The sequence below is a fragment of the Moschus berezovskii genome, chromosome 5 (assembly GCF_049115385.1).
Source record: "Moschus berezovskii isolate FMDL1 chromosome 5, NW_MosBer_1.0, whole genome shotgun sequence".
In the NCBI taxonomy this organism is placed as follows: Eukaryota; Metazoa; Chordata; class Mammalia; order Artiodactyla; family Moschidae; genus Moschus; species Moschus berezovskii.
In genome coordinates this window covers 24,086,764-24,110,784 of record NC_142464.1, presented here as the reverse complement: position 1 = coordinate 24,110,784, position 24,021 = coordinate 24,086,764, and the positions used below count along the sequence as shown (strand labels likewise).

The window sequence follows — 24,021 nt, the reverse complement described above, 5'->3', positions numbered from 1 at the left end:
TCCCCCCACCCCAATTTGTTTCTGTCTTAATTCATATTTATCCAGTTCATTTTTCTAGTTTGTCAGGTTTCATTTTTACTTCTAGTTTCATTTTTATTTTCAAAGACAGGATTATACTTGAGCAAGAGTAATCATCACAATGAATATGTGCATTTTACTTCAATTTTATGAACTATATAATTATGCTATATTTAACTAGAGAGGCTACCTGGTGGTACCTCACCACAAATGGCATCTTGGTAAAAAGAAAACATTTTAAGTTTCCAGGACAGAATCTTTTTATTTGCCTACTTCACACATGGTAACCAAAATGAGAAAGAGGTTTGTTATTTTTATCCTTAGTACATGGTATTTAAAAAGACTATGTGTTTATCATAATAAACTCTTTAAAGAGACTGTTAATATGATAGTTAATATTTGGAAATTTATGTTGGGAATTTAGGACTCACCTTTTCTCTTTAGCTTTTAAATTATAAAATTAATAACAGCTCATGTTTATTTTACAAAATTTTGAACCTTGATAATCAAAGGGAAAACTTAAGCCATCTATGAATCTCTCACCTGTTAAAATTTTGCGTGATCTTTCCAGTGTTTATGTCTATGCTTGCAGCTTTTAAAAAGCAAGATAACTAGGATCATAGCCATGTCCCTGTTTTGCACTGATGAATGTATCGTGAACCTCTTGTCACTCCCCACGTGGCATGGTAGAGAAGCATTTCAGTCTTCTGTTGCATCATCCATCACAGTTTGTTTAAGCAACCCCCCAGAGTTGGCCACTTAGTTGTTTCCAGTGTTTCACTCTTATTGATGGTGTCGGAGGCTATGTGATGTCACATTCACAGGTTGTTTGTAAAATACAAGAAATGTATTTTACGGTAGTCCTGGAGGGCGGCTTGATATTTTTGTGGGTTGTTTTTTTTTTTTTTATCCAATTTTGGTATCTCACTTTTTTGATTCTGGTTTCTTTGCTCACCAATGAGTTTAAAACGCCATCTCACTTTCAGCGTTAAAGTAGGAACGGTTGCTTTCTTTGCAAAAGGTCCGAAAGCATGCCTTAAAATCAGGTAATTATTGATGTTTCACTGTTATGATACTATGTGATACTATTTCTTGTAACTTTTACTGTAAGGAGTTGAGAAATTGGGATGTAACAGTAACTTTGTGTCCTGAAGGAAAGAACTAGATTGTTGATTGTTTCTTCAGGGAAGACCTAACAGAGAAACTGTAGAGTTGGGGGAGACACAGGGCTTTTTAATCTGTTAGTTCAACCTTTCTCTCTGGGCTTTTTTTTTTTTTAAAGGACTTCTATTTCTGGGATGCTTGAATGCTGCCTACTGTATTAGGCAGAAAGAAGTACAGAGTGACCTTTCAAGATATTTCAAAATTAAGAGTCTATAATTAGAAAACTCTGTTTGCATTCTCATCATAAAATTTTACTCATATAGCATCCATCTGAATTAGTGGGCCATCCTGCCCCCATCCGGAGAAGATAATGGCACCCCACTCCAGTACTCTTGCCTGGAAGATCCCATGGGCAGAGGAGCCTGGTGGGCTACAGTCCGTGGGGTCGCTAAGGGTCGGACACGACTGAGCAACTTCACTTTCACTTTTCACATTCACACATTGGAGAAGGAAATGGCAACCCACTCCAGTGTTCTTGCCTGGAGAATCCCAGGGACGGCGGAGCCTGGTGGGCTGCCGTCTGTGGGGTTGCACAGTCGGACACGACTGAAGCGACTGAGCAGCAGCAGCAGCTGCCCCCATCTCTCCCTCCCTCTCTCACTCATACCTGCCATGAATACTCCAGGGACTTTGCTTCTGACACTCTTCAAGGCATCAGACTTGTGGGTTGTGTGATATTAAAGTGCTTTCCTCCCTTCCTCCCCGCTGTGTAACATTACTTCAATGACTTCCCTGTCTTACTTGCAAGGGGCTCACATGAGATTCTTTAGGAACACAGCTGACTGTTTTATAAAGTGGGGGTTAGTTAGTGAACAAATAACATCAACTGTGTGCCAGGAAAACAGCAGAAAACCGGACACATGAGGTCCCTTCCCTCACGGGTGTACAGTCTGACAGAAAAGAGCCAGTAACTCTACCAGTAGCTGAGTGAAAAAGTGAAAGTGTTAGTTGCTCAGTCGTGGCCGACTCTTTGGGAGTCCATGGACTGTAGCCCGCCGGGCTCCTCTGTCCGTGGGGATTCTCCAGGTAAGAATACTGCAGTGGGTTGCCGTGTCCTTCTCCAGGGGATTTTCCCAAACCTGGGCGATCGATCCCAGGTCTCCTGCATTGCAGGCGGATTCTTTACTGCTGAGCCACAAGGGAAGCCCTCAGCTTTGGTAATACCCACCTAAGAACTAAAATGAAAATACATTGCTATAGTTGATTAACAACTTTAGGATGAACACTTTTTTAATGTGAAGAAACCTTCTTATTATTAGTCTTAAGAACAGCAACACACTTTGCCTGTTGGAGTAAAGCTGACAAATCACAGGAATATCAGTGTACTCACAGGACTTGTGGAGTAACCGTGGAAGATACCATGTCTTCCGTGTACAGCATGGGGATAGCTGAAGGAACAAAGGTCCTTTTCTTGCTAAGGTTTGCTCTCTTATAACTAGTCTTTGGGGCTTCCCAGGTGGTGCTAGTGGTAAACAATCCATCTGCCAATGCAGGAGGCCCAGGTTCAATCCCTGGGTCAGGAAGATCCCCAGGAGAAGGAAATGGCAACCGACTTCAGTATTCTTGCCTAGAAAATCCCATGGACAGAGGAACCTGGTGGGCTATAGTCCATAGGGTAGCAAAGAGTTGGACATGTGTTGGAGCGACTTAGCACCCGTGCAACTAGTCTTTAAAATAAAATTTCATCTATTTTCCAGCTCATAATAAAATGCTCCTTAAGCACAAGGACTTCCGTGCTTGTATTTGGAAATACTCCACACTTAAATGTGGGCAGAGCCTGACGTGACTGTGACAGAGAGGAGCATTCTTTTGAGCTGTTTAATCCCCTGAGATGATCATAGCTGCTCCTAGGCCAGACAGTGACTCTCCAGTCCATTAGACCTAAAAACAAATGCTTCCGTGGAAAGTCACTTTCTATGCATCAGGTTACTTAGTGTTTTTATGTGGCTGCATCTTGGCTGTCTCCTGATGTAGAGAATTTGTTCCACAAATCTGGAACTGCCTTCTCCTCAGCTCTAATTAGATGCATGGCTGACGGATGTTGAAGAAAAGGATGGATTTCTGGTGCAGTTGTGTCCCTGAAATGATCCAGACCATTAGAGCCACTTATTTGTATTGCGTTGCCTTGGTTTCCTGCTAAAAAAAAAAAAAAAAAAAACAACAAAAACAACAACCTCTGGAGAGTTATGCTTCAGAATTTATTGAGGGGCATCCCTGGTGGCTCAGATGGTAAAGAGTCCTCGTGCAATGCAGAAGACCCAGGTTTGATCCCTGGGTTGGGAAGATACCCTGGAGAAGGATGTGGCAACCCACTCCAGTATTCCTGCCTGGAGAATTCCATGGACAGAGGAGCCAGGTGGACCACAGTCCATGGGATCGCAAAGAGTCGGACACGACTGAGCCAATAACATACACATGGTAAGAATCTGTCATGTGACGTCATACGGTGGTCTCCCTGGTCTGTGCTGTGGCTCATCATCCCTGTGTACAGACCTGCAGTGAGCATGTTAGAGCTAAGTGTCAAGCAAAGCTTTTCTTCCCCTGAGAAACAGAACATGCTACCCTACTCCCCTTCCTCCCCTCCCAGTACATGCAGATACGGAGACACCATGGTCTGCCTCTGAGCCTGGAAAATTTCATTTCTTCTCTCTTTTACTCTAGCTGCCAAGGAACTCAGAACTGAATATGTAGCCCAGTTCTTGTCATGTTTTAAGACTTACCTAGTGCCCTCTATTACCCCTTCTCTTTTCATTTCTGTTTTAGTCAGCTAACAAATATGGGTCATGCGTGCTCTGGGCCAGGTGCTGTTTCTAAGCTCTTTATAAATATTAACGCCTTCACCCCTCTTAAGGACCCTATGAGACACAGGTGTACAGAACAGTCTTTTGGACTCTGTGGGAGAGGGCGAGGGTGGCATGATTTGGGAGAATGGCATTGAAACATGTATATTATCATATGTGAAACAAATCACCAGTCCAGGTTCGACGCATGATACAGGATGCTCGGGGCTGGTGCACGGGGATGACCCGGAGGGAAGATAAGGGAAGGAGGGAGGTGGGAGGGGGGTTCAGGAAGGGGAACTCATGTACATCTGGGGCGGATTCATGTCAATGTATGGCAAAACCAACCAATATAATATTGTAAAATAATTAGCCTCCAATAAAAAAATAAACAATAATAAAATAATTAAAAAAAGGACCCTATGAAGTTAGTGCTGTTATCCAGGAAACTGAGGCACCGGAAGCTTATGCATCATGTCAGGAGCTCTGGAGGTGCTGAGTGTAGCGATCCCCTACTGGGAGCCAGTGAGACGCATTCAGTCATGGGAAACACATCCCCGCCCCTCCCACTGCTTCCTGTGATCAAGAACCCTGTCTCTACTTGGCTTTGGGTTCTGCATTGCTCCTCTTGTAGGAGTATTTTACTTGGTAGGTTGTATCCTTTATTTTATTCCTTTATGAAGTGATGCATGGTACATATACTTCAGATTAAGATAAATGAGCTTCCATAACACTCTTTTAAATGGGTCTTCTCAACTACTTTGGGATGTGCATAGAGTGTTCGGAGTGGTCAGCATGAATTTACAGTCTAACAACCTCTCTTTTTACCCATCTCCTTTTCAACAAGAGCACACATTTTAAGTTTGACTACGTGAAAAAAAACTATAAGCTGATGATTTTATCAGCATCATTTATATGTGTGCTGTGCTAAGTCCCTTTAGGCATGTCCAACTCTTTGTGACTCTTCGGACTGTAGCCTGCCAGGCTCCTCTGTCCATGGGATTCTCCAGGCAAGAATATCAGAGTGGGTTGCCATGCCCTCCTCCAAAGGATCTTCCTGACCCAGGGATCAAACCCTCATCTCCTGAATTGGCAGGCGGATTCTTTACTACCAGCATCACCTGGGAAGACCATCATGTTATAAACAATTATAATTGTCCACAGATGTTACAGGCCAGGAACCACTCTCTCCTCTTCTTTTATCTGTTTTACCTTTGCTACCTAAGAAATAAGATGTTGGCCCTGTTTTATGAGCTACTTTAAGTTTCAGCTTCCCCCATCTTGACACTCTGGGCTTGTTTTTATATATAGCTGTGTGTAGGTACCTGAAAAATATTGGATCTTCCAATGTGTCTTCTTGAAAAATCTTCATTAGCCCAGTTCTTACTTAATCAGGTTTTTATCTAAGCTAACTTAACTCTTGACCTTCAGTTCAGTTCAGTTCAGTCGCTCAGTCGTGTCTGACTCCTTGCTACTCCATGAATCACAGCACGCCAGGCCTCCCTGTCCATCACCAACTCCCGGAGTTCACTCAAACTCATGTCCATCGAGTCGGTGATGCCATCCAGTCATCTCATTCTCTGTCGTCCCCTTCTCCTCCTGCCCCCAACCTTTCCCAGCATCAGAGTCTTTTCCAGTGAGTCAACTCATCGCATGAGGTGGCCAAAGGATTGGAGTTTCAGCTTTAGCATCAGTCCTTCCAATGAACACCCAGGACTGATCTCCTTTAGGATGGACTGGTTGGATCTCCTTGCAGTCCAAGGGACTCTCAAGAGTCTTCTCCAGCACCACAGTTCAAAAGCATCAATTCTTCGGCGCTCAGCTTTCTTCACAGTCCAACTCTCACATCCATACATGACCATGGGAAAAACCATAGCCTTGACTAGACGGACCTTTGTTGGCAAAGTAATGTCTCTGCTTTTTAATATACTATCTAGTTTGGTCATAACTTTCCTTCCAAGAAGTAAGCGTCTTTTAATTTCATGGCTGCAGTCAGCATCTGCAGTGATTTTGGAGCACCCAAAAATAAAGTCTGACACTGTTTCCCCATCTATTTCCCATGAAGTGATAGGACCAGATGGCATGATCTTTGTTTTCTGAATGTTGAGCTTCAAGCCAACCTTTTCACTCTCCTCTTTCACTTTCCTCAAGAGGCTTTTGAGTTCCTCTTCACTTTATGCCATAAGGGTGGTGTCATCTGCATATCTGAGGCTATTGATATTTCTCCCAGCAATCTTGATTCCAGCTTGTGCTTGACCTTATAAATAGGTAACTAAATTGATCCTTTTGATAGAGTAGCTTAAGTTGGCAGATGCAAAGATTAGCCCATGAGATAACTGGCGGGTGTTAGCACTGCATCCAGTGTCCCTGAAGGCAGAGACAGGCATAGTTTGGGGATACTATGAGGTTGCATTTGTAAGCACCTTTGATGTTAAGGGGCTTCCCTAGTGGCTGAGATGGTAAACAATATGCCTGCAATGAAGGAGACCTGTGTTCAGTCCCTGGGTTGGGAAGATCCACTGGAGAAGGGAAATCCACTCCAGTATTCTTGCCTGGGAAATCCCATGGACAGAGGAGGCTGGTGGGCTACAGTCCATAGGGTTGCAAAGAGACAGACACAACTGATCAACAATCACTTAACACTTAACTTTGGTATTAAAAGGCACGTGACCCTTTTGATCCATGTACTACCTAATTGCATATGAATATAATTAATTTCTTCTCATAGTACCTCAGTGTTCTAGAAATGGCTTCAATAGGGGAACCTCTGAAGGGTTTAAAATGAGAGCGTAAATTTTTAGAAAGGTCAGTGTGGAAAATTGGGACAGGAAGGGATTAATACAGTCCAGGGGAAACACGATGGTGACTAGAAGTATGGCTATTAGCGGAGCTGTTGGACAGACAGGATCAGGTTAGTGGAGTTGGTGGGGAGAGTACAGAGAGGTAGTAGCTAGAGTGAGGTCCCAAGTGAAATGAGAAAAACATCCTCTGATGGTGGGATAATCTTTTCAAAGGATTAAACATGTCCCACTGAGAGTATTGTATGGTATCTGAAATGAGCACAGACTTGCTTACCTCCTATTATAAGCCTTACTGGAAAGTAGCATTTTTGACCAGTTGAAGTTTATTTCATCTGTACCCAGCATTTCAGATATACCTTTGTTCTTTAATTTTTATAACAACTTTATTGGGATACAATTCATAACCATGAAATTCACCCTTTTAAAGCGTACAATTCTTTTTAGTGTATTCACAGAGGTGTGCAACCATCACCTCTACCTAATTTTGGAACATTTACATCATCCCCCAAAGAAAGCCCCTGCCCACTGATACTCACACCCAATCTCCTCCGCCTCCAGCCACTGGCAACACTCGTCTGTGTTCTGTCTCTGTGGATTTTCCTCTTCTGCACATTTCATAGAAATGGAATCACAAAGTATGTGATCTTTTGTAACCGGCTTCTTTTACTTAGTGTGTATAATGTTGTTAAGGCTCATCTGTGTTTTAGCATGTATCACCACTTCATTATGTTTTATTGCCAAATAATATTTTATTATATGGGTATAGAGCATTGTGTTCATCCACTCATCAGCTGGACGTTTGGATTGTTTCTGCTTTTTGGATGTTATGAATAATGCAGAATGAACATTTGTCTACAAGGTTTGGTGTGAACTAGGGTTTTCATTTTTCTTGGATATATAACTAGGAGTGACACATTCATTCTTGAGTCTTTTCCAACAGTTGAGTATTTTGGGTGAAAGTGGGATCTCAGTTGAAAATCAGTTTCTGGCTGTGGATGCATATATGTCCTGTAGTTGTTAAACATAGATTTTAATGATATTGGTTGGGCATTTAAAAGATATACCACATCAAATACCAAATATGGTGTGTGTGTGTGTGTGTGTGTATTGGGCTGTACTCTTCGGATATAAGGTGGTTCTATGAATTGGAAACCTCTGGAAAATGGTGTACATTTTACTTCTATCTACAAGTCAAAATTTAGTTAAAGTAAGTAGAGCACAGAGGAGTTTTAGGGCAGCAGAACTACTCTGATAGTTTAATGGCAGATACATGTCATCATATGCGTGTCCAAGCATACAGAATGTATGCTAGCAAGAGTGAACCTTAACTGTGAACCGTGGACTCTGGGTGAATCTAAAACTGCTCTAAAAAATAAAGTCTGTAAAAAATCCATTAAAATATCATAGCAGTTGTACATATTGCAAGGGAATCCTTCACCGTTTTGTTGGAATGTGATGCAGTTTGCACTTCACAGCAGCCTGGGTTTCAGTGATACTGAGTTTGCCTGGGTACTGCCAGCTCCTCGCCTGCTCTGGAGAGCCCTCAGTGCCCTGGCCTCTGGCCTCTGCACCTCTCTGCTCCTGGGTTTCGATGCTCCATTGCCTTTCCATTCTCGATACCTGCCTGGCTGATTCCTGCCTCAGGGCTTTTGAACCAGCCGCTTCTGTGACCTGAAATACTTGACTTCCATGCCCACTCCCTTCCCATTAAGTCTTAATGCAAATACTGAGTTGGCCAAAAGGTCCATTCGGGTTTTTCCATTACGTCGCCAGCCCAGTACTGTCTGCTCATTTCCTAACCACTGATCCCTAAATCAGCCACGCCAGCCTCACTCTAACTTCTCTCAGCGGCGTTTCTCGCAGTCTTCTTGTTTCTCTGCGGTTGAGCATCGTGAGCGGTGGGCCTCTGCCTACCTCCCTTGCTCCACCTCTGAACAGTTCTGTCAGGTATTGTTAATGTTGGTGGAAAGCACAAGTTGCTTTTCTCCTCCTGAAATGCTGGTACCTGTTAGACCCAGTGTCCTCCTGGGGACTCTTCCATGGGGCGGGAGGGCAGTATCCTGGAACTCATCATTTCACCCTCAGTCCAAGAAAACCAGCAAAACGTAACAAAGCACGATTCTGACTTAAGCTCTCACTTTCTCTTTTAGAGCTACCATCCCCTGCCCTTCCCGCTCTTCACAGAAAGGACCTGACAAGACTGAAGAGTGTTGACTGCTGCGAGGATCACGGACCACGGTGGGATTTGTTGTTGTTGTTTAGTCGCTAAGTTGTGTCTGACTCTTTTGCAACCCCATGGACTGGAGCCCACTAGGCTCCTCTGTCCAAGGGGCTCTGCTGGCAAAAGTACTGGAGTGGATTGCCATTTCCTTTTCCAGGGGATCCTCATGACCCAGGGTTCAAACCCATGTCTGCTTCATTGGCAGGCAGATTCTTTACCACTGAGCCACCAGGGAAGCCTGCAAACAGTAGGTTGGGTGCTTCCTGGTGCTAGATCATAAGGATGATTTGCTGAATGTTGGATGCCTACCAGTTGTCCCACAACTTCTCTGCTTTCTCCTCTTTCCTAGTTAAGACATTTCAAAAACGCCTTGAGAAAAAACTGCCTTAACTTTGAGAATTTCTGTTTTATCTTCAGGAGAGTCTTAGATTTCAAGCTGTTTCAGGTGTGTGGATGTTTCCTCGTGTTGGACTGTTGTCTTAAATGACAGCAAGAGAAATAGAGGTGATGCCAAAACTTCCTAACCTCTTTGCACGACTGCCCACAGACGGGGACTCAGTCACTGCCTCAACCGTGCTTTGAGAAAAATTAGTGACACTAAAAGCCTTCAAGGAGATATCAGTCAGCTGTGCAACTGTTTAACAACACTACTGAAATAGTTACCAGCAAAGTTACTCTGTTTCTGTAGTATTTAAACTAAGGCCAAAGAGATGTGGTAATTATACCCATTCTTTGCCTACTGAGAAGGAAGGAAGTTTTCACACTTATGGTTGACGTTGTGCAACTCAATCCACTGTCTGGAGTATTGGTAATTTGATTTAATTCCTAGGATAGTTTTATTCTTGAAAATAAAAATAGCAGTTGCATCTTTAATACAGAAGGGTTTCTCTTTCTTCTGTACAGCAATGGGCACCTTACGACTGGGGGCTCAGTTTATTCTGACAGTAGCCATTCTTTTTCATCATTACTCGTTAGCGTCATGTTTCCCTAAAAAGTCTTCAGCCAAAGATGGACCCCAGGGCCATATAATCCCAAGTTAATTAAAACTACATTTTTATGAGCATTTAAGTTGTTGTTCAGCACAGCACTCTATAGGCTTGTTTGTCTTCTATAAAATTCAAAATAGTTCTAAGGATGTTGCCAGGATTAGAATGCCTATAATGGGTCAATGCTAGGAATGACAACTATTTCTGAATATTTGACCACAGTAATATCTCCCCCTTTGTCTGATAGTGTCTGTCCCGTTGAAGCTGGGTAAAGAAAAGAATTCATTTGTTCAATAAATACTTACTGAACGGTTTCTGTGTGCCAGACGCTCATTTCAGTGTTGTGAATGCAGTGAACAAAGTAAAACCCCTGCTTTCATGGAGCTTTCAAAAGCCCCGAACATCCTCAGCAAACAAGTGGGAGAAAGGAGGTGCAGAGCACTGACTGGCTCTCAGAGGTCCCTGGGGAAGGCTCCTTCAGCATGGCAGACAGACCCAGGATGCAAAGGGTAGAGCTGGAACCTGATTAGGAAAATAGGATAAAGCGATCGCATAATGCTTTGGTTTTAACCACTGCAAAACAGAGAAGCTTATTCAAACAATAAACCAAAAAGCCAGGTGCCAGGGTGATTTGACCTAGGCTTAGGAAAGAAGGATTACTTTTCAAATATACCATTTTAAGTCAGTTTTTTCAGGTTTACAGATTATGCCCCAATTCTGCCCTCACTGCCCCCTCCCAGCCTCGGTCTAATGCAGCTTTCCAGAGTGTCTCTATGCACAGTATGAGTTCATATTTGCCCCATTCGTAAAGTAGAAGATAGCAAACTACTGAGCAGTGTATTTTTTTCTCCTTATATATGTAGGAGGGTTTAGCAAATCAGTACAAAGAGAGCATCCTCCTCCTTTTTTTCCCCCCCTCATCACAGAGTAGTCCATTGTATGGATGTACCACAATTTAAATAGTGACCTATTGATGGAGATTTGGGTTGTAGCCAGTCCTTGCTCTTAAACAATGCCCCAATAAATAACTTTGTGTGTAGGTTATTCTGCATGTACACAATTATATGTGTATAAATTTGCCAAGTGGAATTGCAGATCATAAAGAATGTGTATAATTTTGATAGCTGTCTTGTCAAATTGGCTTTATCTTATTCTCACCCCCTGCTAGAAATTTGTGAGACTAGCTGTTATTTGGGTCTGGATTTTTTTTTTTTTTTTGCCAGTCTGATAAGTTAAATGGTTTCTCAGAGTTTCAGTTTAGGAATACTATTCATTCAGAAATTTCAGTGGTCGGACACGACTGAGCGACTGATCTGATCTGATCTGATCTGATATTTTTTTAAGAAAGTGCTCAGAAAGGTAAACAAGGCTAGAATTCAGCTCTTTTTATTGTACAAAAAAGACATGAAAGGCCATCTTAGATCTTCTATTATGTAAGGTAAGTTTGTCCATGTTGAAAATGCTACATTTTAAATACTGAAAATAATACAAGGTGAAAGTGCTTCTAGGCTCATGATATGCCTCGGTGACCTGCTACGAGTAAGACCTTTCTTATATAGTTTGGTCCTGTATGATAGTTAATTGAACTAGGACAGTGTCCAAAGATGGGTTAACACAGCAGGCCTGAGACTGCCCTTCTTAGAAACAGTGCTGGCAAGATTAGCCCTTGACTGGTGGCATATGGTAACTTAGATTGGAGGAGGGTTCCCACCATTTCCTGGTAAGAATGGCTCACTGTTCCTGACCTGTTTGTGCAAACAGTACTGGTTTCTATTGAATACCTGCTTGCATTCCGGGAGTATGGAATTTAGGTACGTGCCTAGCAGAGGTTTCCTATGTAGCCAGTCCCAATAAAAACCCCAGACACTGAGTCACTAATGAGCGTCTCTGGTAGATGGTATTTCACAGGTGTTGTCACAACTCCTTGGGGGAAGTTAAACACCACCTGTGTGATCCTCCTGGGAAAAGGCCCTCGGAAGCTTGTTCCTGGTCTCCTCTAGACTTTACCCCACATACCTTTCCTTAGCTGATTTTGTTTTGTATCCCTTTGCTGTAAAAAGCCATGAGTATGACTGTATACTGGGTCCTGTGAGTCCTCCTAGTGAATGTTCTCTGTCTGTATTGGTATTAGTGGTGAGTGACACAGATATTTTCAGCATGCGATTAATTGACTTCGGTATTGTGTCTTGACTTATAGTCTGAGATCTGTTGTAAAGTGTATAATGCTTTAGATTTCTGTGATTTAGCATTTATATCTAACAAATGGAGGCAACAAGAAGGGCGCTGGGGAATGGAGAGTTTTATGTTTAGTGATGAGTCCACAACTGGTTATTTGGTCTTCCCAGTGCCTGTACTTTGGCTTCAGAACTTACCGCTTTAACTTTCTATACTTTGGTTATTAGGTAAGTGGATTCACTCAAATTTCTTTGGCTTCATAGGCACAGAATTTTAGCCAGACAGTCTCATTCCTAAATATACTCTGATTCTGAAACTAAACTGCAAATCAGTAGTCCTGGAAGCATCACTTAGGATAGCAGATCTTTGCCCAAATAGGACATAAGGCCCAAAGATGGAAATGAAGCTTATTTTTGCTTTATTGTATTATATTAGTATGCTGTTTTTGTATTATATTAACATCCTGTTTAAAATTTTTCAAATGGAAAACTGATAAAAAGTGTTAAACATAAAGATTTATGTCTTTAAGCTGCTTTAAAAAAGAAAAGAAATTACATGGCTTCTGAAGGCTGAAAAGGACAAAACAAAAGGCAACACAGTATCTGTTATGTGTGGATGCGTGTGGCTTTTTCAAAACCACTTTCCCCCTTTGAATATTTCATGCATAACAATGACTAGGAAGAAAGGTGGTTCCATAAAGTATTAGTAATAACTAGTGGAGAAACGTCGTGAAATGCAAACCCAGAGTGTTTTATTCTGGAGTTTTGGTTTCTACAGTGATCTAGGCACAGGTGCTAATTTATGTTTAAATAGCACCTCAGAGAGGTGACCTTAGGCGGCCAGTGACATTTATTTATATTCATGGTGGTGTTTGAGGATGAACCTCTTCAATTCTAAAGCTTATTGTGTTGTGGTATCAATTCTTTCAGGTTAAAAAGACAGGTATATGTAAAGGTGTGATCGTTTTTCTGACCTGGAATATGGTCCACCAAATGAGTCAACCCTCTGGTTGCCTGAAAAAAATTCCTTCTTAACTCTGAGGTCAGAATTAGTGGCATTCATTAGTGACTCAGGGCTGTTTAGGAATGTGTTATATCAACTATGACTTCATGAGAGAATTTTTATGGGGATGGCAGGTAAGTTCCATGACAGCCTATAATTCCAGTTCACTTGTATGTGTTCTGTCCGACTCTTTGCGACCCCGTGGACTGTAGCCTACCAGGCTTCTCCATCCATGGGATTCTCCAGGCAAGAATACTGGAGTGGGTTACCATTTCCTTCTCCAGGGGATCTTCCCGACCCAGGGGTCGAACCCAGGTCTCCCGCATTGGAGGCAGACGCTTTAACCTCTGAGCCACCAGGGAAGCCCGGTATGTGTTAGAATCCTGTAATTGCTTTCTCTGTTAAAGCTTTTCTTCAGAACTCAGTAGAAGAAATAAAGCAGGCTGTATTTTAGCTGCGACGGATCTGTTAAATCTGTGCGTAGACTTGAAAAGAATTGAAAGTGCCTCTCCCTGCTCCCCATGACATGAGAAAGAGCAGTGTCAAGGTTAAACATGAAATCAACAGTCAGTTAGTGCTGGGAGGAGTTTGCCCTGAATAAATATCGGTCCTGCGTCTGACTGTACCTGTGCCTGAGTCGCCTTCCTCCTGCCAGATACAAACAGGTTTCCAGGCAACAGGAGTGATTCAGACCCTCTGAACACTTCACCCCAGTGAAATGTTCATCGGCCAGATTCCCAGGAAGTGTCCTTCTTGTAAGTCACTGGGGAGCTGGACAGACATTCACGCAGGCACTGAAGGTACCAGATGACCCGGAGCTGGGAACTGTGTTAGACGGTGGGGCCAGCTAATATCTGGAAGGATGTACCTCCCAGGGCAAACACAGACTGTTATCTGTTAATACGTGATAACTGTGGGGAGAAAATATGGAGGAAGAAAAGGTGAAATCTCCCCAGAAGGACTCATGGTGAAGCAAATCCACTGCTCTTAGGGGAAAAAAAAAAAAGCCAGCACATTCCAAATTGTAAAAACGGATTAAGATCTCAGAAAATCTAGCAGCTAAAAATCTAGTGGCTAAAATTGCCTGGAATAAAATCCCACCTCTCACCACTTGCTGGATTTCTGGGTTTCACTTCCTCAGGCCTCACGTGGAGGTGATAATGATACCTACTCCGTAAGTGGTTGTGCATATTAACAAGCTTATATTGGGGAAGCTCCAATCACATCCTCCACCCTCCAGGCAACTCCCTAAGTAAGTGGTGGGAGGTGGGTAGGTCAGTGGGGGCGGGGTGAGGGTGGGGAAAGGTAGAACTATGTAGGAATGAAGGAACACCCAATGATAGGTGAGAACTTTTTAGGGATTTATCTATTCTTTTATTGGAGAAGGAAATGGCAACCCCTTCCAGTGTTCTTGCCTGGAGAATCCCAGGGACAGCGGAGCCTGGTCGGCTGCCGTCTGTGGGGTCGCACAGAGTTGGACACGACTGAAGTGACTTAGCAGCAGCATCTATTCTTTTATCATGTTGAGAACTGCAATTATAGATTAGACACTGTAGCCTCATTTAAGAAACCTCTTCAAGGGTTTTCAGCATTTCTTACTTAGAAAATTATTTCTATATCAAAAAACTACTGCAGGATTAAGCGGGTGCTGCTGCTGCTGCTGCTGCTGCTGCTAAGTCACTTCAGTCGTGTCCGACTCTGTGTGACCCCACAGACGGAAGCCCACCAGGCTCCCCCGTCCCTGGGATTCTCCAGGCAAGAACACTGGAGTGGGTTGCCATTTCCTTCTCCAATGTGTGAAAGTGAAAAGTGAAGTCGCTTAGTCGTGTCAGACCCTTAGCGACCCCACGGACTGCAGCCTACCAGGCTCCTCCATCCATGGGATTTTCCAGGCAAGATTTTCCAGGTGCAGGAGGATATAATCATGGAGATTGGTTGGGGGTTTCCAGGATATCTGAAGCTATATGCGTTTTTGCTGTACTATTTTTTATACCTATGTTTTATCCTCCTATTTGTGTAAGAAACATTATAATTAAAAATGCAGGGAACTTCCCTGACATTCCAGTGGTTAAGACTCTGCCCTTCCAATGCAGAGGGCGTGAGTTGGATCCCTGGTTGGGAAGCTAAGATCACATGTGACCTTGCAGCACAGCCAGAAAATTAAATAAAAATGAAAATGTAGTCACACAGGAACTTTTCTGGTGGTTCAGTGGCTCCATGCTCCACGCTCCCAATGCAGGGGCCCGAGTTCAATCTCTGTTCAGAGAGTTAGAGCCCGCATGCAACAACTAAAGCTCCCGCAAGCCATAACTAAACTACCCCACATACTGTAGCAAAAATTCAAGAGCCTGTATGCCGCAACTAAGACCAGGAACAGCCAAATGAATAAACAAATGTTTTTTTAAAGATGCAGTCACACAAAGCATTCTAAGTTGGGTGAAGTTGTGGAGTCTTGCATCCCATATGGAAATTATAATTATGCAGACACGTTGTTGAGTCCATTAGAAAAAGGTGCCTAGGGCACTGTGGAGAAGGGTGCAACAGGGCTGGAGTCTCTCAGTGTGTGAGATGACACATCGTTCACAGCCATTCTAGTGCCTCTGAACGCCAGGTACCTGGCTGGTGGCCAGAGACGTTGACGCACATCAGACGTGAACTGTGCTTGCACCTTCTAAGCCAGCAGAGGGGATCCCCTGTGTAGGCTGCAAACCACAAACCCATAGGCAGGACGAAAGAAATGGGAGGGGCATTGGTAAAGCGAGAAAGTCCAGACATTAAATCCCAGTCTGATCTTTTAAGCGTTCTTGAATTTATTTTTTGAAAGGAATGCAGAATGTTAGCAGTTTGGATTGTGTTGCTGTACATTGGGCTACTGGCCCAGCAGTGGTTGGGTGATGGGAGAGAGTTGTGAAATTAGGAGTCATTCTCCTTCCTGAATTTGCAGTCTGGTTCTGTCAGGTGGAGGAGTTTCCCAGGGAAGGATCTGCTGTGAAGTCAAGAGGAAGAACGAGATTAGAGGAGTGGCTCTCAGGGCTGGCTCAAGAGCTCATCCTCATAATCCGTGGTAGGACATTCCATTCCATTCCGTCGCTCAGTCGTGTCCGACTCTTTGCGACCCCGTGGACTGTAGCCTAGCAGGCTTCTCCGTCCATGGGATTCTCCAGGCAAGAATACTGGAGTGGGTTACTGTTTCCTTCTCCAGGGGATCTTCCCGACCCAGGGATCGAACCCGGGTCTCCCACATTGGAGGCAGATGCTTTAACCTCTGAGCCACCAGGGAAGCCCGGTAGGACATTAGTGTGTGTAAAGTGAAAGTGCTAGTCACTCAGTCGTGTCTGATTCCATGTGACCCCATGGACTGTAGCCTGCCAGGCTCCTCTGTCCATAGGATTCTCGAGACAAGAATACTGGAGTGGGTTGCCATGCCCTTCTCCAAGGGATCTTCCTGACCCAGAGATAGAACCCGTGTCTCCTGCATTACAAGTAGATTCTTTACCATCTGAGCCACAGGGAAGCAACCAAGGTTAACTTTGGGATCTCTGTAAAAAGTAAGAGAAAAACCCATTTAACTCTATAAAGTTTCTCACTTTCCCTAAAGCCACACTATACAGTACTTCAGTCACTGAAATTTTCATTGAAGGTAGCTTTATTTTATATACAGTCTTATACTTTGAATAATTTTCTTAGTGTAGAACGTTGACTTGGGGCAAATGCTTTTAAGTTTGACATGTTTTAAAAAGAACCGAAGTAATTAATGATTGAAGGATAGTTGATATACAATAATATTACATAAGTTATAAGTGTACAGTATAGTGAGTCACAGTGTTTAAAGGTTATACTCCATTTATAGTTATTATAAAATATTGACTTTATTTTCTCTGTTATACAATATATCCTTGTAGCTTATTTTATAACTGATAGTTTGTTGTTATTGTTCAGTTGCTAAGTCGTGCCCAACTGTTTGCAACTCCATGGACGGCAGCATGCCAGGTTCCTCTGTCCTCCACTGTCTCCCAGAGTGTGCTCAAATTCACGTCCACTGAGTTGACGACCCTATCTAACCATGTCATTCTCTGATGCCCCCTTCTCCTTTTGCCTTCAGTCTTTACCAGCATCAGGGTCTTTTCCAATGAGTTGGTTCAAGTGGTCAAACTACTGGCGCTTCAGCTTCAGCGACAGTCATTCCAATGAATATTCAGTGTGTATTTCCCTTAGGATTAATTCCCATTAATTTAGATTCTCAGTCTTTCATCAGGAATCTTTATGTTATTTGATGGAAGACTGTATTAACCATTATTCATAAAAGCTTACTGAACATATATAACTTCTTTTCAAAAACAGAGGAAGCCATGAATGTCTCAAATAATTCAAATAAATTTTGGAGTTCACTTATTTTGTTTATTTGTTGCAAAAATGTTTGCAGTAGGAATTTGTTATCTTGATTACTAAAGTTCTAACCAAATAAATTGCCTCAGTTTATTGAGGGTGCAGATTTGAGCTTAGTAATTTTCACCATCACTTCATGGGAAATAGATTTAAACAGTGGAAACAGTGTCAGACTTTATTTTTTGGGCTCCAAAATCACTGCAGATGCTGATTACAGCCATGAAATTAAAAGACGCTTGCTCCTTGGAAGGAAAGTTATGACCAACCTTGATAGTATATTAAAAAGCAGAGACATTACTTTGCCAACCAAGGTCCGTCTAGTCAAGGCAATGGTTTTTCCCGTGGTCACGTATGGATGTGAGAGTTGGACTGTGAAGAAAGCTGATCGCCGAAGAATCGATGCTTTTGAACTGTGGTGTTGGAGAAGACTCTTGAGAGTCCCTTATACTGCAAGGAGATCCAACCAGTCCATCAATCCTGGATGTTCATTGGAGGGACTGATGCTAAAGCTGAAACTGCAATACTTTGGCCACCTCATGTAACGAGTTGACTCACTGGAAAAGACTCTGATGCTGGGAAAGGTTGGGGGCGGGAGGAGAAGGGGACGACGGAGAATGAGATGGCTGGATGGCATCACCGACTCTGTGAACATGAGTTTGAGTGAACTCCGGGAGTTGGTGATGGACAGGGAGGCCTGGCGTGCTGTGATTTATGGGGTCGCGGAGAGTCGGACACGACTGAGCGACTGAACTGAACTGAACTGAACTGAATTTTCACCTTAGCTAACACATTTCCTTGCCTTTCTTTATGTTCCAATGATTTATTTATCAAAAGTTAAGGAAACGTTGTTTACCTTTTTATTTCAGAGAAGCACACTAGCCTTTAGAGGCCTCTGATTTCATTCTTTCAGTACACTGATCAACTGCTGCAGCTTGGATAAAGTCACACCTGAAATGCTGGAACTGTCCCTATGCTGATGACATGATTCCTTTACCTAAAAAGTTCTTCACCCTAGCCCAGTAAATTTCAAGGACCGGCTCAAATACTGGCCCAGCTTCCTTTAACACCAGGTCACCTGTAGAAAAGTTAATCATTCCTTCCTCTGTGCTTCTCTGTACTCCTACAACACTTGCTGTTTGCAGTGTAATTAGATGAAGGTAATCTTTTTTTTCTTTCTCTCTGAATTTTATTTTTTTGCTTTAAAGTTTTTATTTTGAATTGGTATATAGATGATTAGCAGTGTTGTGGTATTTACAGGTGAACAAGGAAGGCACTCAGCCGTGCATATACATGTATCCATTCTCCCCCAAGCCTCCATCCCAGCAACACTGGCACATAACATTGAGTAGAGTTCCATGTCCTTGTAGATGAAGGAAATATTTCTTAAAAGCTTACTATATGCTATCCATCAGAGGCTTTTTTTTTTTTGCCTCAAGGAGTTAAAATCATGGGGGTCAGAACATTCTGCCCTAAAATATGGCATGTGTGCTCAGATGTGTCCGATTCTTTGTGATTCCAGGCTCCTTTGTCCATGGAATTTCCCAGGCAAGAATCCTGGAGTGGGTTGCCATTTCCTTCTCCGTTTCCTTCCCATCTCAGGTGGGTTCTTTACCACTGAGCCACCAGGGAAGCCCTGGGGTCTTCTTTTGCCACTAGCTCTTTTGTCCCTGTCACTTCCACAGCTAGATATTTGCCAAATATCTAATTCTCATTTGAAAGCTTCATGATTATTAAATATAATGTTTAAGTAATTCTGTGGATTTTTTTGCTACTGAAATCTTTGCACTAAAGTCTTCTTTGACCTCCAGATCACCATTTATAAGAGTTTTAATAATTATACAGGAATATACAATCAAAAGGCAAAGTAAAAAATGGTGAAATTATCAAAGACAAAGCACCCCAGGGGTAAAGGTTGGTTTCTGTCTTAACAGGCTTTATAAATTGGCATTTGTGTTTCAGTGGGAACTTGACGAAAGGGTACACTAGGTTTTGTAACCTCCCTGGATGGTGAGTGCAGTGTTTGACTGTTCATTTCTGGGTCCAGGAATTGTAGCAGGAAAGATTTCTTGGCATGTATGTAAGCATGAAGGTGGGAATGAAAGGAGATTTGGGCTGCTGAAAAATTATATGGAAAGCAGATGTTGCATGTGAAGGGAATGTTAAGCATTAAACATTAACAGAACTTAAGCAACTCTGTCTGGAAACAGAATTTAGGGAAAGGGGAAAAAGTGAGTCTCAAAGAGGGCCTGAAAAGGAAGGCAGAAGCCAGATTATGAAGGTCCTTTTAAGCAGTGTTACCTGACAGGACACACCAGCACCTAAGAAGCAATCCAGGGATAAAAGATAATTAGGGAAAGGTGATCTGACCAGATATTTGTTATTAAGGAAATAAAATTTATTTTGTTTACCTATAATGGCATTAGGTTTTTTTTGGTTGTTTTTTTTTAAAGATAGCCTCAAAGAGGCATACTGAAATATTTACAAGTGAAATGATGTTTGGGATTGTTTCCAAAAAAAAAAAAAAAAACCTCAGGGTAGAGGATAGTTGAAATAGATTTCCCATGATGATCATGGTGACTGATGAAGTTTGCTATGCTGTTCTCTCTGCTTTTAATACAAAATTTGAAAAATTTCTATTATAAGGTGTTTTTGTTTTTAAGAGAAAATAAGCAATGGGCTTTTGGCCAATAGAAGCCATTCAAGGGCTCTAAAGGAGCCAGTAAAGCAGGAAATGGACTGGGAACAAAACCAGAGAGGGAGGGCGTGCTGCATTAAGTACCTGTTCACTCCTTTTCCCATAGTGACTGTCTGTGGGGCTCCAGTTTTTCCTTGGGCAAGATTATTCATGTCTTCTTAGTAGCCTCTTCTTGACTGTGCACTTCCTCTTAAGAAGAATACTTTCACTTTGTATCCAGCAGTCCAGAGTACTAGTAGTGCTCCATATACCTAGTACCCAGCTCGGCTTTCTTTTTATTTTTTATTTTTATTTTATTTTTTGACTGTGCCACACAGCATGCGGAATCTTATTTCCCTAACTAGGGATAGAACCTGTGCCCGCTGCAGTGGAGGTGCAGAGTTTTGACCACTGAACCACCAGAGAAGTCCCAGCTTTTTAAAAAATTATTATTATTAAAAACATTTTTTTAATGTATCTTTTCTGGTAGATAAGTTTAACCCATTAGAAATTTGTTGTGGCTATTAATATGTTTGGACTCATTCATGCTTTCTTTAAGGAAAGGTGTTTGTGAGCTGAACTAAGCTAAAGAGATAAGAGTTAGGTAAGATAGGTTCAGGATTAAAGTGGATGGGATGTTGGCTGACTGGGGAGCAGAAGAAGGAATTTGAAGCTGAGAGGATCGCTAAGGTTTTATTTACGCTGTAAATAACCCTCCTGCATGCGTGCTCAGTCGTGTGTGACTCTTTGTGACCCCATGGACTGTAGCCCACCAGGCTCCTCTGTCCATGAGAATTCCCAGGCAAGAATACTGGAGTGGATTGCCATTTCCTTTTCCATGGGAATCTTCCCAACCCAGAGATCAAACCCAGGGATCAGACCCACGTCCCCTGCATTGCAGGCGGATTATTTACCTCTAAGCCACAGGGAAGGCCCTCCCACCCACAAATGAAATTCACTCATGTCCTTTAAAGATACCCCTCATCAGCCCATCATCCCTTTTGACATTCTTAAGATGTGCCTCACTTCAGAGTATAGAAACATATTAACTGGAATCTCATTTTTACTCTTATTCAGTATAAGCCTTGGAAACGGGCTCCCAGTCTTCTAATATCTTTCTTACTGCATATTATGCTACAAGAGATGTTAGAAGAAAAAAAGACAAAACCAAAAAACCTTCAAAATCAGAATATGAAAAACTTCTAGACTGTTACTTTGTTTCAATTAAAAAAAATATTTTAGGGCTTTCCTGATAGCTCAATTGGTAAAGAATCTGCCTACAATGTGGGAGATCCTGGTCTGATTCCTGGGTTGGGAAGATCTGCTGGAGAAGGGATAGGCTACCCACTCTAGTATTCTTGGGCTTCCGTGGTAAAGAATCAGCTGGTTCAGCTGGTAAAGAATCTGCCTGCAATGGGGGAGACCTGGGTTCAATCCCTGGGTTGAGAAGATCCCCTGGAAAAGAGAAAGGCTACCCACTCCAGTATTGTGGCCTGGAGAATTCCATGGACTATATAGTCCATGGGGTCGCAAAGATTTGGACATTACTGAACGACTTTCACTTTCACTTTGATGGCACATTTTTAAAAGACGATTTGGAATTGTAGCATGTATATTATCATAAGTGACCAGTCCAGGTTCGACGCATAAATTTTCCTCTGTTCATTTCTTTGCATTTGTGCTTTTTTAATAAAATTCTTTTTTAGAAATAAAAAAAAAAATAAAAGACGATTTCAAATGAGTAATCTTTATGTAGAATCATCAATGAAAATTGCATTTAATGGAAATAAGATTAAATATGGAATTACATCTTTTAGTTTCCGGATGCTAATTGAGCATTGAGTTTATAGCGTTTCCTGACTACTTTTTAGCATGAGGTTCGGGTTCAGAGAATGCTTTTAATCATCCTGTGTTTTTTCTAAACCTGCTTCACTCTGTAGAAAACAGTCTGACCATAGTTCATTCCCAAGGATAGACCAGTGCTAAACTGAATAGAATGATTTTCTATTCATTACTGATCTTTGGAGCTTGGCATTTAAAAAAGAAGACTTCTACATTTAAAAAAAAATTGTTTTCAGTTTTCAAGTGTGTACCCTAGACATTTAAAGTTTCTAAGATATATATATGTCTTCCCTCATCTCCCATTTTATGTTCATTATTTGAATTTTCTTTTCACTTTTCCTTCTATCTGATACACGGTTTTACTAAACTTCAAATGTATTTCAGGCTTTTCTCTAATTTATAAAAGTTGTTTTTATTTCTCATTCGTCTTTTTAAGTGGCTTCTGGGTAGAAGCGGGGAGGGTAGGAGTTACTTAATCAAAAATCTCTTGAGGACAGGAGCTAGCCTTCTGCTACCTTCCTGAGCACTCAGCCGAATTCCACACAGAACAGAAAGCCAGAAATAATTCTCGGTTCTGACTGGCCAGCCATTCATCTGCCTCATCCAAGCTTTCAGCAGTGCGGACAACATTTACTATTAATCTAACCCTCAAGTATTGCTTATCTTGAGATTGGTCACCGTTTCATTAAATAACTTTATAAGTTTTTTGATATCTATAGTTTCTCTCCTCCTTATTTAAGATAAAATATAGTTTCTGCATGAAAACTCAAACTGAGTTCTGAATCCTTATTAGCTATGTGATAGCTTCAACTTTTCTGTTCCCATATGATATTTTTGTTTTTAATCTTCCTGTATTTATAATATCGCATCTTTAACCTTTTCTTCTTAAAAACCTCATGTGGGTTAAATCTTTCTTTAGAGTGTGCTGGTGTGATCAGTTTTTTAAAAGTCCATTATGACCAAGAGAACTAGAATACTTTACACTTATATACATTATTTTAATCTATTAGAAATGGAAAAGAACTCAAAGGCAAAAATCTACAATTGAGTATGTAGGGGAGCATCTTCAGTGGAATTCCTTTTTAGTTTCGAGAAGTTTTATTTGTACAGGTTTCTAGAAGCTGTTTACTGTGATCAAGTTTCAGCAAGTTGGAACATAGGTGTTCTTGATTTTCATTTGACCTGATGGGGTACTGATTTTTTTCCCACATAATGAGTGTTGATTTAAACATTTAAAATTGAATATTGCTTCATAAGCTTGGTGATCTTACTTTAAACATCTCTCTTATTTTATTTTTATTCATAGAACTTGAAATTTTTTTATTGTTGTTGTAGTACAACATTAGCAGAATTTAAACTCCGTGAAAGAAGTGACTTTTAAAAAACTGTTGTGTCCCTATCAGTTCAGTTCAGTTCAGTTGCTCAGTCATGTCCGACTCTCCGCGACCCCATGAATCACAGCACGCCAGGCCTCCCTGTCCATCACCAACTCCTGGAGTATACTCAAACTCATGTCCACAGAGTCAGTGATGCCATCCAGCCATCTCATTCTCCGTCGTCCCCGTCTCCTCCCACCCCCAACCTTTCCTAGCATCAGAGTCTTTTCCAGTGAGTCAACTCGTCGCATGAGGTGGCCAAAGTATTGGAGTTTCAGCTTTAGCATCAGTCCCTCCAATGAACATCCAGGATTGATGGACTGGTTGGATCTCCTTGCAGTATAAGGGACTCTCAAGAGTCTTCTCCAACACCACAGTTCAAAAGCATCGATTCTTCGGCGATCAGCCTTCTTCACAGTCCAACTCTCACATCCATACATGACCACGGGAAAAACCATTGCCTTGACTAGACGGACCTTGGTTGGCAAAGTAATGTCTCTGCTTTTTAATATACTATCAAGGTTGGTCATAACTTTCCTTCCAAGGAGCAAGCGTCTTTTAATTTCATGGCTGCAATCAGCATCTGCAGTGATTTT

The 24,021-nt window shown here is 41.9% G+C and overlaps 1 protein-coding gene across 2 annotated transcripts in view; it reads left to right on the top strand.

The window, feature by feature from the left end:
• The window catches only part of SGMS2 (sphingomyelin synthase 2), a 98,754-nt gene that overhangs the window by 31,329 nt on the left and 43,404 nt on the right, over positions 1-24,021 (top strand). For both annotated transcript variants that reach the window (XM_055435310.2, XM_055435312.2), the window contains exon 2: positions 8,914-9,001. The gene's annotated coding sequence lies outside the window, so the exon portion shown is untranslated. The remainder of the gene's footprint in view (positions 1-8,913; positions 9,002-24,021) is intronic.